Raw genomic sequence first — 13116 nt, forward strand, 5'->3', positions numbered from 1 at the left:
CTTCCTTTAAGTTTGTTATAGCTGTTTATAACTCTTTTACCCTGCTTGTACTATTTTTCATTTAAGTTATTGTACTACTGGGTAGTTGCCTTGTGAGTTTTCAGATTTTTAATCTGTTAGTGTTAGATAAAACATATTAAGAATGAATGACAATAAGGTCGTTTTTCACTTTTTAGCTTCAAGAAAGACTGAACAAACTTGGTGTCTGCTTGTCACATGGCACAAGAGACACACTCCTTAAGCTGTTGGGAGGTCACTTCTCAGATGTGGTTGTCAGAAAAGGAAAGGATGGCAAGGTTATAATAGAAGTAAAAAAGGTTTAAAGAGGCAGGAATGTATTTCCCAATGAACTTGACACTGGCCACTACAAGACTATCAAATAGAAATAACAGTAAATGTCTTATGTTCTTTTATAAATGTACTTAAGAGAATTTTAGGCTAATTAGGTATTCGAAATTGGTTCTTAAATACAGGAGAAAAAATATAAAACATTGCTGCAAGCAACTTGGTAATTGTATCTTACTTTATTTGCCACCACTACCTCACCCCAACAAGACATCGTACTAATTCTATTATTCTTGTGTTTTAAGAGAATGATGATTTTTGAAAATAAGAACCTATTTTAACTTTGTTAGGCTAAATAGCTTCTTGTCAAGAGGGGGTATAAATGGCAAATTTAGGCTAACAGGTTCTTAATTGTTAGGTTCTTAGCCGCAGGTATTCACTGTTTTTGTACTCTTAATATTATTAGGTGTTTCATGGCACTGTATGGTGACAACTGGGATCTGAAGATCTTAAGAAGCCACATGAGATTGGAATTAAAAAATTAAGACCTTCATTTATTTACCAGCAACTCGATACAGAACAGGATTAGTTTTAATCATCTCCCAAATGATAAACCAAAGGGTGATATCAAGAAACTACCTCGTATTGTTTTCTCATTGAATTTAAACGAATGGCGTCAATATGCATATTCAGCTAAAGTTCTTGTTGCAAGAATTTGCCTTGAATCCTTCCCTAAATTCAAATGCCTAAGTGAAGTAATCCCTGACCACCTCCCCCATGAATACAGCAAGGAGATGACCGAAAAATCAACCATTGTTGGCATGCCTATAATAAATGCAGATGAATCCCAGTATGAAGATTTTGTTGAAATTTTAAGAACTTATGAGAACTGGATAGCTGAGATTTATGTTAAAACTGGTATGCTACAAGATATGCCTCAAGTATACAACCCACCCTTGACAAGCAATCATGCCCTCCCAACTCTTCTGCGTCGGTATTTCTTGATGAGTTTTCGTCGTATCTTGAAAACATTGTCATGTGTCCTGAACCTCTTATTATCGCTGGGGATTTCAACTTTCACATGGATTTGGTGCATAGCAATTGTGCTATAAGATTTAAAGAGTTGCTGGAAACCTTCAGCCTCTCACAACACGTAACGATGTCCACGCATATTTCTGGGCATATTTTGGACCTTATCATCACTCGATCCACCAGTGACTTAATTTTGGGTCCCATTAACGTCACCTTACCCATCTCGGATCATTTTTTTGTTGAGTGTTTTATTCGCTTCCCAAGTTCATCAATCTCTACCAAGTCTGTGTCATATCGCAGGTTAAAGAACATCGACATTGATGCATTTAAATCGGACATCACCTCGTCTGTACTTTGCAGTGACTCACACTGGAGCAACCTTGGCGATTTATCCAAGCAGTACTCCTCGACTTTAACAGAAATCCTGGATAAACATGCTCCCATAAAGACAAAAACTCTTGTTACTCGTGCAAAGATCCCTTGGTTTAACGCTGATGTTCTCCAGTTTAAACGTATTCGTTGCAAGGCTGAGCGGAAAGCTCTTAAAAGTGGTCTTTCTTCAGATTGGCTTGCTTATCGTAAAATCTGTAATAGATATTCTGCTCTTCTCAAGTCTACTCGAGCCTCTTATTACTCAGATTTAATTGGTCAGTGCACTGGTGACTCCGGGAAGTTGTTCAAATTGGTTTCATTCCTTTGTAAGGATCCTAATGTTAATGATCTACCACCTCATGATGACCCAGTTCTACTTGCGAATAAATTTGGGGAATTCTTTGTTAAAAAAATTGAACTCATCAAAGATTCCATCAGTGATACTGAAGTTAATCCTCCTTATTCTGATACTGCTGCTCCACCTGTAGAACTTGACAGTTTTTTGCCGTTATCAGTGGAAGATGTTTGCAATATAATCAGTACATCGTCTAATGCCTCATGCTCCCTGGATCCAATCCCTGCATGGCTTGTGAAGTCTTGTCTTGACGTCCTTGCGCCCTCCATTACTCGCATGGTAAATTTGTCTATTCGCCACGCCTATGTTCCCGATGATTGGAAAACTGCAATTGTGAAACCTCTATTAAAGAAACCCGGTCTAGAGTTAACTTATAAAAACTTCCGTCCGGTAAGCAATCTAACATTCATCTCCAAGATCGTCGAAAAGGCGGTTCTTTCTCAATTGTTTAAGCACTGTGAATACAATGCTCCTCTGCCGAAGTTACAATCAGGGTTTAGAAGATTTCACTCTACCGAAACTGCCTTGCTTAAGGTTCAAAGTGATATTCCTATGTCAATGGACCATCAGGAAATTACGCTTCTTGTGCTACTGGATCTAAGCGCTGCTTTTGATACAATCGATCATCAGATTCTCCTTAATGTTCTTGAAAGCGATTTTGGAATCATTGGCTCTGCCCATAAATGGTTTGCGTCTTATCTGTCTGGCCGAAAACAACGTGTTCTCATAAACGATCGATCATCAGATGATTTTCATTTGAACTGTGGTGTCCCACAAGGCAGCTGTATGGGTCCTATTTTATTCATATTATACATATCTCGACTATATCACGTGATCGCTAACCATCTCCCCTCTGCTCACGGATATGCCGATGACACACAACTTTATCTGTCGTTTAGACCCAATGACATATCTTCGCAAGACCACGCCATAGCTGCTCTTGAAGCCTGCATTTCGGATGTCCGCTCATGGTTGATTTATAATCGCCTGTTAATTAACGATTCTAAAACCGAATTCTTAGTTGTTGGTTCCCGCCATCAATTATCAAAAATCGCAATTGATTCCATCACAGTCGGTAATTCTACCATTCAGCCTCTCAACAGTATTCGAAACCTGGGTTCCTGGTTTGACTCCAATATGTCCATGTCCATTCACATTGGTAAGATCTGCAGCAAAGCTTTTCATGGATTGTATAAAATTCGCCAAATTAGGAAATTCCTCAGTCCTGAGTCCACGAAGACTGTTGTTCACGCATTTGTGACTTCGCATTTAGACTATTGCAACTCCCTTTTATTTGGCGTACCCAAGTACCAGACAGAGCGTCTTCAGAAGGTGCTCAACGCCGCTGCTCGACTAATTTTTAGGATTCCCAAGTTTCACCACATCTCGTCCGCCTTATATAATCTTCACTGGCTTCCTGTGGCTTATCGCGTCCATTTCAAGTTGTTACTTTTAATTTATAAAGCTTTAAATAACCAAGGCCCACTATACATAAAAGAATATCTGCAGCCACACAGTGTCAAGGGTCATCAGCTACGTTCCTGCGATCAGGGTCTCCTTAAGGTCCCAAGAACTAACTTTAAGACCTTTGGTGATCGTGCCCTTGCTCGTTCTGGACCTTTTTTGTGGAACGAACTGCCACTTGAAATTCGAAACAGTCCAAGTGTAACGATTTTTAAGTCAAAGCTTAAGACACATCTATTCAAGCTGGCTTACAGTTTGTTTTGATATTTTGTCGTTTATCATTTTAATATTTGTAGTTAATAATGTTGTAAAGCGCTTTAGAATATTTTATAATTTTAGCGCTTTAGAAATGTAAATTATTATTATTATTATTATTATGCTGCCCCAGGTCAGACAAATGCACATTGCACAAATGCACGGCAGATGACCCAATGCTTGAGATGAAAATAGCCTTTGCAGGAGATCAGTTAACACGTGTTTGCTTTGCTGGGGCAAAAGATAATTTGTCAGGCTCACATACACCATCAGACCGGTTTGAGCATTGTTCACCATTCAAGCCTGTTATGTGGCATACCAAAGCATCCCTTCTACAGTACTCATACTCCTTTCTCTACAAGCCAGGATCTGTTAACCAAGTAGGCACTCTTAAATACTTCAGGGAGAAATATAATAGAAGAAATGTCACCCAGCAAAAGTTCTTGATGCATATGAAGGATGTGAAGAGGTTTTCTTAAGTGTTGGAAGAGCATATATCATTGTCGCAGCCCTGAAGTTTTTTGGAATGGAGAACAGGAGAGCAAGCCTACCAAATATCCCTTCCCTGAAGATATGTCCTCTACTGAGAACAAACAGACATACTTTGATGATGCTCTTGGAAAATTCATTGACAAGTTTTTGTTACAGAAAGCAAGTGTTTTCTGCTATGATGATGATGACTATGTTATGAACTATGCACTGTGCTTTATCTTCCTGTCCATTCTCATCATGCAGATGAAAGATGCTGCTGCAGAAGGAGATGGCAGTAGAAACCTCGTACATCAGAAGCTACTGCTGACTGTTTTCAAGTCAATGTCAGCATAGAGTACCGTATTTACCCGTGTATAATGTGGGCCCGTGTATAATACGAATCCCAATTTCAGACCAAATTTTGAGAAAAAAGAAAAATAAACTACTCAACAAGAAGGTAAAATTGTATAACATTATTTATTTCAATTAACTTGGCAAACTAACGAAATGATGGTTACAACATCTTTCACATATCAAATCCTTCAAACTCGGACTCGGAGTCTGACTGGAACAGTTCTCTTGCAAACGAGTCATCGAGCTCGTTGTTGCAGTCATCGTTGGCCTCGTAAACTAGTTCGTCCTCGGATCCATCAAGGCTGTTGGTGATCCCGCATTTTAGAAATGAGGATTCAATCATTTCTTCGGAAATGTCCTGCCATGCTCCTGCGATCCACGAAAGGATCAGTTCCTCGGATGGTTTCTTTTGGCGGCCACTCGCTGTAAATTCATGGATTCCCTCCGCCATCCACTCCATCCACCTCTTTCTAACACCATCTTTAAACAGCTTGTTTAAAGAGACATCCAGCGGCTGCAAGATCGAGGTTAATCCGCCAGGAATTACTGCTAAGTTCGTGTTTTCTCGTGTCAGTGCTGTTTTCACTCTTTCGGTCACGTGGGCTTCAAACGCGTCACAAACAAGCAGGCTTCTTCTTCTCCCCAGGCCACCTCTCCTCGAACACCAAACTTTGTCGATCCATGTTTTCATTCCTTCACCGTCCATCCAACCTTTCTCTTGAGCGGCGATTACAACTCCGTGCTTGTTGGCAACCTTTGGGAGAGTTTTTCTTTTGAAGATTACCATCGGTCTCAGTTTGCTTCCATCGCCAGCACAGGTCAACACGACTGTAATGCGGTTCTTTTCATTACCCGTAGTACGAATCTTGATCGTTTTCTCTCCCGAGTTGTTGATGGTTCGATTTGGCGGCATGTCAAATGTTAGTGGCGTTTCGTCCATGTTAGCAATAACATGAAGAGGATAATTGTGCTCTTTGCGAAGATCGATAATGTAGCGGTGGAATCGCACGATTTTCTCCTCATAGTCATCTGGAAGCCGCTGGGCAAGAGTTGTCTTTTGGCGAAGAGACAAGCCATTACGCTTCATGAAACGCTGACACCAGTGGTTGCCTGCTTTAAACTGCCCTTGTGGAATCCCATATTTCTCGTTCTTTGCCATGTCGAGGGCCTTCAGCCTCACCAGCGATGGTAAAATGGCGAGACCATTGTTCCGTTTCTCTGTGATCCATTCGAGGAGACCAACCTCAAGTTCTGGCCATGCAGCTTTTTTGCCACGATTTGCTCGTTTCAACCGAGGCATCTTTTTCAAGTTTTCCTTGCTCTTCCGCCATAAGCGAACATTACTTTCAGATACTCCGAACTCTCTTTCAGCAGTGAGATTTCCATGCTGTTCGGCAAAATTGATGATTCGTAACTTATCTGACACTGTGTAACTTTGACGCTTGGTTCCGGCGAGTTTTGTAGTCATGTTTACGTTTGATTGCTCAAGATTACAGTAACTGTTTTGTTGATCAGCTGTTCGCTTAAATACTTAGTTAAATTTATTCAAGGATCCAAATTGTTAACATGTCATTGGTAGGTTAGTTTACCCTCAAATTAAAGACCAATTACATCGCACGCTTATGTGTCTTTGTTATTCTAATGTCGCGTCAGCCTAAACAAAGGATTCCGTGTATAATACGCATCTCGAATTTAGGTGTTCATTTCGGGAAAAATAAGTTCGCATTATACACGGGTAAATACGGTAAGTATGCCATTGAGATGTTTGTGAGCATTGGAGAGGTGGCACTGGATAGAACATTGAAGATGATCTAGCCCAAGAAATTTCAAACAGGTGTAGCAAGAGCATTGTCCAAAGAATGGGTCCCAACAAAACTATGAACTCAATCAGCAAAGTCTGCAAAGCTGCAACAGGCATCAAACAGATTTCTGAGAAATTTGAAAGTTCTACAGGAATTCACAAGAAATCAGTACAGCACTCAACTCCTGATTACCTTGAGGATGAAAAAGGTATGATTGATAAGTTATTGCTATTGGACCCATTTGAGTATGAAGCAGAGAGATGTCATGACAGCTTTCCAGAAATTAAAAGGTGCCCTGTTAAGTACTTAAATATTGTAGAATTTCATGAGTGGTTAGACAGGCACAAGAAAGAGCTATCAACATGAGTGTTGGAATTTTAACAAATAGTTTTTAAGAAATAGTTATTTAGAAAAACTCTGAAGCAAATTTTGATTCCCAAAGTGTAGCTAAGAGTAATAGTCATATATTGACATTGGAAGTATGTTAAAGTGCAACATGCATAAGTGTTTTCCATGGGTTGCCACAACTCTTTTAATCAAGGGGAAGTTTTGATTTCTGTTTTTACCTTTGTGTTAGGCTGTTCTGGTTGAGCTCTAGCAGTTATTAGTTCATAATCCATGAAACAAATATCAAATAACAACTACTGTTTCAAATTCTCCTTCACAGATTTAGTGGCCCTTCTCTAAGAAGTTTTAGTACCGGTAACTAATTAAAAAACAAGTAACCAAGGTTTTGATGAGAAGTACTCAGATTATAATCATACTGATTCTACTATGTTAAAATACAAACTGTGATTCCAGACTAAAGTTTTCATATGAGTGGGAGAGCATTAACAGTGAAAACACAAACTCATCAAAATGATGCAAGTATGTAACCTGAACACACTTTATGCTAAAACTGTGGCTTTATGCTTAAATTGGTCAATGTCATGTTATGGAACCAGATGGTGGCAATATCCAAATCAAGGACAAGATGACACTATTACTGGATGAAATTAATGTATATATTTTTTTTTACAACAAACTCTAATACTAAGTAAACACAATATTCACAATATTTGTATAGTTGATATCTGGACAGCACCAAATTCATTGAATGAGTGTTAATTAAGTGGAAATAAAAAGAATTCAATGTCATGTTCTCTACTAACTCTCCTGCTCAGAAGAGTTAGTTGTTTTCATAACATCAAATGTAAACATAACATGTATATCCTAACAGGAATTTTATAAATTGCTATTTGCAAAAACTTTGACAGTTTTAAACAAATTTCAACAATATCAAAACTATATCAGAAAATATGGGATATCATCTCTGATATTTTCCTTGATTAGTAATAGTGCTAGGGTACTATGGGGAGCTAAATATCAGGGATGACATCTCATAATTTATGATATAAAAATCTTACAATATGCATGTATACAGAAATGTTTTTTACTGATTTTACTGATTTGAATTAAAAGTTGTCCTTTTTTTGTTATTGACTGTCTTCCCTGTTAATTTCTGTGTTAGAGCTCCATATTAAGTTATATATTGTCGCACAACTTTCCTCATTCCAGACACCAAATTTACTGAGCTGGTCACTCTGATGAAATGAACTCAATGTCTTCCAATATTTCCTCGGTGATTGATTTGGCATTGCCAAAATCAAAAAGTCCTGTGTATTCCTCTGTAAACTGCAACTCCAGTGTGGTTCTTATTGACTGTTGAAGGGCTGATTTATTCTGTGGTAATGTACGTACTTTAACCAGGTCTGGAAGATTACTTTGGGTAGATTGTTTTTTGTTGTCAGCAGCAGCAATTAGATTGTTCCTTGCAAGAGAAACCAAAGTAGCCCAACAGAAATTTTCTCAGGCAAGAATCATCAGTGCAGCAATATTCTTTCATAGATTGATCCATGTACTTAATGTTTGCACCAATGTCAGAGTTATTGTAATACAGAGTTGTTTCTGATGCTTCACCTATTCAACCTGCCCTTCCCATTTCTTGCATATAAGCTTCAATACTGCATGGTGCAGTTATGTGGATGACGTTCTTTACATATGGTGCATCTACTCCCATTCCTAATGCCGCAGTTTCAAATAAAACCCTCACCCTTGAATCCTCCTTTTTTATTTCGCTAACCAATTCTTTCTACATTCGATCTGTTTGTGGTGAGTGAAATTGTGTAAACAATCTGCCTGTAGGTTCTGTTGTGTTACCAACAAACTGATTCTCACCTGGCACTTGTTCAAACGGGACATACGCATAACCACAGTACTTTAACTTTAGATAAATGATGGTCATGGGATAATTTTCACGTTGCATAACAAGTTCTTCAGCAATTGGCTCAAGAATAGCAGAATAGCTGTCTTTTCCAAAATTGTTTAGTCTCATTTCTTTGTTTAGGTATTATATTTTGTCGGTTGGGATTTACACAGACCATTTTTGCACTAGTCATAGACAAACTAAATCTAAGTTTCTTCACAAGGTGTGGTGGTGCTGTGGCTGTAAGGGCCAAGGTAGGCACTCTGGGGAAGAGAGCTTTTGAGTGCTGCTAGTTCCTTAAAATCTTCTCTAAAATCTTCACCCCTTTAAAAAGATTACTCGCCATTAGAGTTATCCATGGGGTAAGAGTGTTTGTATACTAAGTTAAATGGTTTAACTTACATGGAAGGGGTCATCCTACCAATAGTAATCAGCCTTGGGGCCAAAAATCATTCGTTTTTGCACAGAGTTTATTGACGCCACAAACAAAAATGATCTACCAAAAAAACAATTCATATTTTGAAACCTTGCATGTCCAGGAAAAATAATGAAATATAGCGATCAGTTATGCATTTTTTAAGTATACAAAAAGTGGTGCTAAACGATTTTATTTTGTAGTTAGATAAGAACTGGGACTTTATGTTTAATTTGAAATTATTTATAGGTTTAGCAAGAGGGCAAGAGTACCATCTAACCCCATACCTTAATTATGCATTCAGACTAGTAGACTTTGTTTTTAAAGGTTTGTCGTGAAAGACAAGGAAGTAGAATGTATAATTAATGTTTAGGGTTATATGGTACTCTTTCCAGCAAAAGTTATTATATAGTTTAGATTTTATGTGGTTGATCAAATATTATAGAAGTTATCAACTGTAAATTATAGCTTACTCTACTTACCATAGTTCAACACAGTGAGCCTCATCAATTACACAAGCAGCTACATTATCTTGAAAAACTTTACTGGACATCAATTTTGCGCCTTCGGCACTGAGTAGGGCCTCAGGGTGAGCAAATGTAATCGAACAACGTCCTTTGAAAACCTCGCGTGAAACGGAAAACTTCGCGCCTTCGTCCATGGTGAAATTCTCAAACAGCTTCTCTTGCTCTTTTCGTTTCCCCGCATTCATCCCAAGCACCCCAGCTTTGATTCCTCTTCCTTTTAATACCTTGAGTTGATCCTTGATTATCGAGTTGAAGGAACTAACAACAATTACAATGTTTTTGTCTTTCTTGACGGGAAGAAAATCGGTCAAAAGATGGAACATCAAAGACTTCCCAAATCCAGTTGGTAAGACAGCTACAACATCATGACCATTCAATAAATGCTCCAAGCATTTAACTTGTTAAGGTTTTAAGTTTATTTGAGGGAAACTATTCTTATTAAAAGCTATTTGAAGATTTCCAAACACATGCAAAACACCTAGTTGCGCCGCCATGTTTACAGTGATGATAATTTGTTACATCCAGAATTTCAAGGTGCTGTGACGTCACTCATCAGCCTATGTCAGGGCCTTTTCCTGCCCACCAAAATATTCTAAAAGGGAAAGCCGTGGGAACAAGGTTGGTAATGACACAGGGGGGCCTTATCTCCAAAAGACGCATGTCAACTTTCTGAACACTATTTCCACAATACTACTTTTGTGCGCTGTGTTTCGAGTTGAACCACAAACCAACTAGTTGTTTTACCACCCCAAGGAACACACAATGCATGGAATCTATACCAATTCCATTAACAATGTTAAAACTTGGCAGCTGTAACAAGGGACTGGGAAACTTAAAGCCAGAGATCTATGAAGTATGCATAAGAAAATTCTGAATCAAACTAAAACTAGACATTATTAGAGGTGATATAATTCCTTATATTAAGATTGTATAGTTAAATATTAGTATGGCTGTGTAGCCAGCCCATTTATCCCAATGTGAAAAAAAAAGTAAGACAACAACTCGATATTAAAATTAATTTAAAAAGTTCCATTTTACACCTGAACAAGATTGTGATTGATGCAGAAAAGAATACAAAAAGCTGAAAGTTGTGAAAGGAGCTTTGTCACTATTCATGTATTTTGAAAAAATTGGCTAAACTTTTCAAAATCATTTGAATATTGTTTTACTTCATGACTTTGTGAGTTTGTAAAATACATTGTATTATTAGATGGCAATGTTAAGGAACCTACCACTGAATTTTTTTCAAGTGCCTCAAATGAGTGTGATGGGACTAATTCTGCAAATCGTGGTTTAGCATGTCCTGATGCTGTGTTTCTGAATCGTAGTTACTAAAAGTTGGAATCACCTGAAACCACCTGAAACCATCTGAAACCATCTGAAACCACCCGAAACCATCTGAAACCACCCGAAACCATCTGAAACCATCTGAAACCACCGATGAGACCACCAGAAACCATCTGAAACCCCCAAGGAAACCATCTGAAATTACCTGAAAATATCTCGAAACAATTTAAAATGACATGAAAGCACCTAAAAAACTATGGGTAACATGAGAAAAGAAGTGTTAGCAATCGAGGGTTCTGTCCTGGTGTACCGGTTCACAAGGGAATTACCATTGTTCTTTCTTTGTTTAGGAGTCATTGGTTAGCTGTTGTGTATTGTTCGGTCTTTTGTAACGGCTCTTGTGAACCGGTACATGAGGACAGAACCCAATCGAGTTTATCCACAGGGAGCCCGGCTTACGGATATCGTATATAATGCCCTACAGTACAGAATAGGCACCACAAACTGGGCTTTAGGCTTTTTTTTTCTCAAAATCTCAACTATCTAGTCAATTTACTAAGGCAGTGGAAGTTAAAGACACTATTCATCAGCTATATTCCGTCATTTGCTGTAAAATACCTTGCAAAAAATCCACATATATTTCACTTTTGCAAAAACAAAGTCAGTGAAATTCTAGGTCATGCTATAAATTTGTCTCTGATTAAAAAGTAACACAATGTTCAAGATTTCCTTAGGAAGTTTGAAAATCTTCAAGCCTTCCTGGGCCTTTTCATATATAATTTGCATGATCCCGTTGAAAAAACTCCACGTATTTCTTTCGATTTAAAACAGTTTCTTCTTTGCATTCGCGATCGCATGTTATTGTCATGCAAGTGCTTTGTCAAGAAATGAATTTGCATATTGCCATTCGTAGAGCTAATTGAGGGTGTTTTCAACAAGAACAATGGAATGTTTCCTTGAAGACCTGTTTGTGGTGCCTATTCTGTACTGTAGGGCATTATATACGATATCCGTAGGCGGGGCTCCTGGATAAACTCGATTGTTAACACTTATTTTCTCATGTTACCCGTAGTTTTTTAGGTGCTTTCATGTTGTTTTAAATTGTTTCAAGATAATTTCAGGGGGTTTCAGATGGTTTCAGGTGGTTTCATCGGTGGTTTCAGATCGTTTCAGATGGTTTCAGATGGTTTCAAGTGGTTTCAGATGGTTTCAGGTGGTTTCAGGTGACTCCAACTTTTAGTAACTACGGTTTCTGAATGGAAGTGACATCACATGGCCCCTGGGACCAGTCTTGACAGTTTCACCATGCTCATCACAATAACAGCAGCTGTCATGACCAACATATGTCATCTGTTCTAAGACACCAGTACGGGCAGGAAGATCAAAATGGCTTGAGAGAGCCTTGACCTTAGATTTTGCCTTCTGTCCATCTGGAAGTACCACTTCAATTCCTGTTGGTTAAAATAGTTGATTAGTAATATAGAACAATCATCCATCGTAAGTGCTGACCAGAAGAATAAGAACCACACAAAATGTAAAATGCTGAAATCCGAGTTGGCGATATCCACTGTTCACCCCGATTTTCCGTCATTTTCTTCAATCAGCGAGTCATTTAAGGAAAACGGGATGAAATCGGACAATCCATCCTACAAATGCAGTGTATCCGAATTGGCGATATCCAATGTTCACCCTGATTTTTCGTCATTTTCTTCTATCAGCAATTCAAGAAAAACGGGATGAAATCCCACAATCCAGCCTATAAATGCAGTGCCTACGAATTGGTGATATCCAATGTTCACCCAGATTTTCGGTCATTTTCTTTTATCAGCAAGTTATTCAAGAAAAATGGGATGAAATCGGACAATCCAGCCTACAAACGCAGTGTATCCAAATCGGTGATATCCAATGTGCACCCTGATTTTCCGTCAATTTCTTTTATCAGCAAGTCATTCAACAAAAACGGGGTGAAATCTGACAATCCAGCCTACAAATGCAGTGTATCCGAATTGGCAATATCCAATGTTCACCTGATTCTCTGTCACTTTTTTTTTTTATCAGCAAGTCATTCAAGAAAAATGCAATGAAATCTGACAGAATGCTGCAGGGTGTCACATGCTGGGCACTCCATCCAGTTGACTCCTCTCCCACTGAGATCGAGCTCATACTGGCAGAATTTCCGCTTCCTGAAAGAGGTGGCAAAGGCAGTGATATTTATTGTTCCAAGCTGTAACGACTGGTAGATACAGTGTACT

The 13116-nt window shown here is 38.5% G+C and overlaps 3 pseudogenes across 2 annotated transcripts in view; 1 reads left to right on the forward strand and 2 right to left on the reverse strand.

The window, feature by feature from the left end:
- The window catches only part of LOC111320618 (uncharacterized), a 14714-nt pseudogene extending 6846 nt beyond the window's left edge, over positions 1-7868 (forward strand). Inside the window, exons 2-6 of the transcript XR_015992056.1 lie at positions 177-317; positions 681-1279; positions 1618-2323; positions 3889-4585; positions 6385-7868. The product of XR_015992056.1 is annotated as an uncharacterized LOC111320618 (transcript). The remainder of the gene's footprint in view (positions 1-176; positions 318-680; positions 1280-1617; positions 2324-3888; positions 4586-6384) is intronic.
- LOC148741902 (uncharacterized) overlaps positions 1-13027 on the reverse strand; it is a 24112-nt pseudogene extending 11085 nt beyond the window's left edge. The window contains exons 1-4 of the transcript XR_015994210.1: positions 12892-13027; positions 12109-12315; positions 10810-10886; positions 10210-10423 (exon numbers count right to left, since the gene is read on the reverse strand). The product of XR_015994210.1 is annotated as an uncharacterized LOC148741902 (transcript). The remainder of the gene's footprint in view (positions 1-10209; positions 10424-10809; positions 10887-12108; positions 12316-12891) is intronic.
- Positions 7866-10071, reverse strand: LOC111320619 (uncharacterized; annotated as a pseudogene).
- Positions 13028-13116: the final 89 nt, after the last annotated feature.

Source organism: Stylophora pistillata, chromosome 1, assembly GCF_964205215.1.
Source record: "Stylophora pistillata chromosome 1, jaStyPist1.2, whole genome shotgun sequence".
NCBI lineage: Eukaryota > Metazoa > Cnidaria > Anthozoa > Scleractinia > Pocilloporidae > Stylophora > Stylophora pistillata.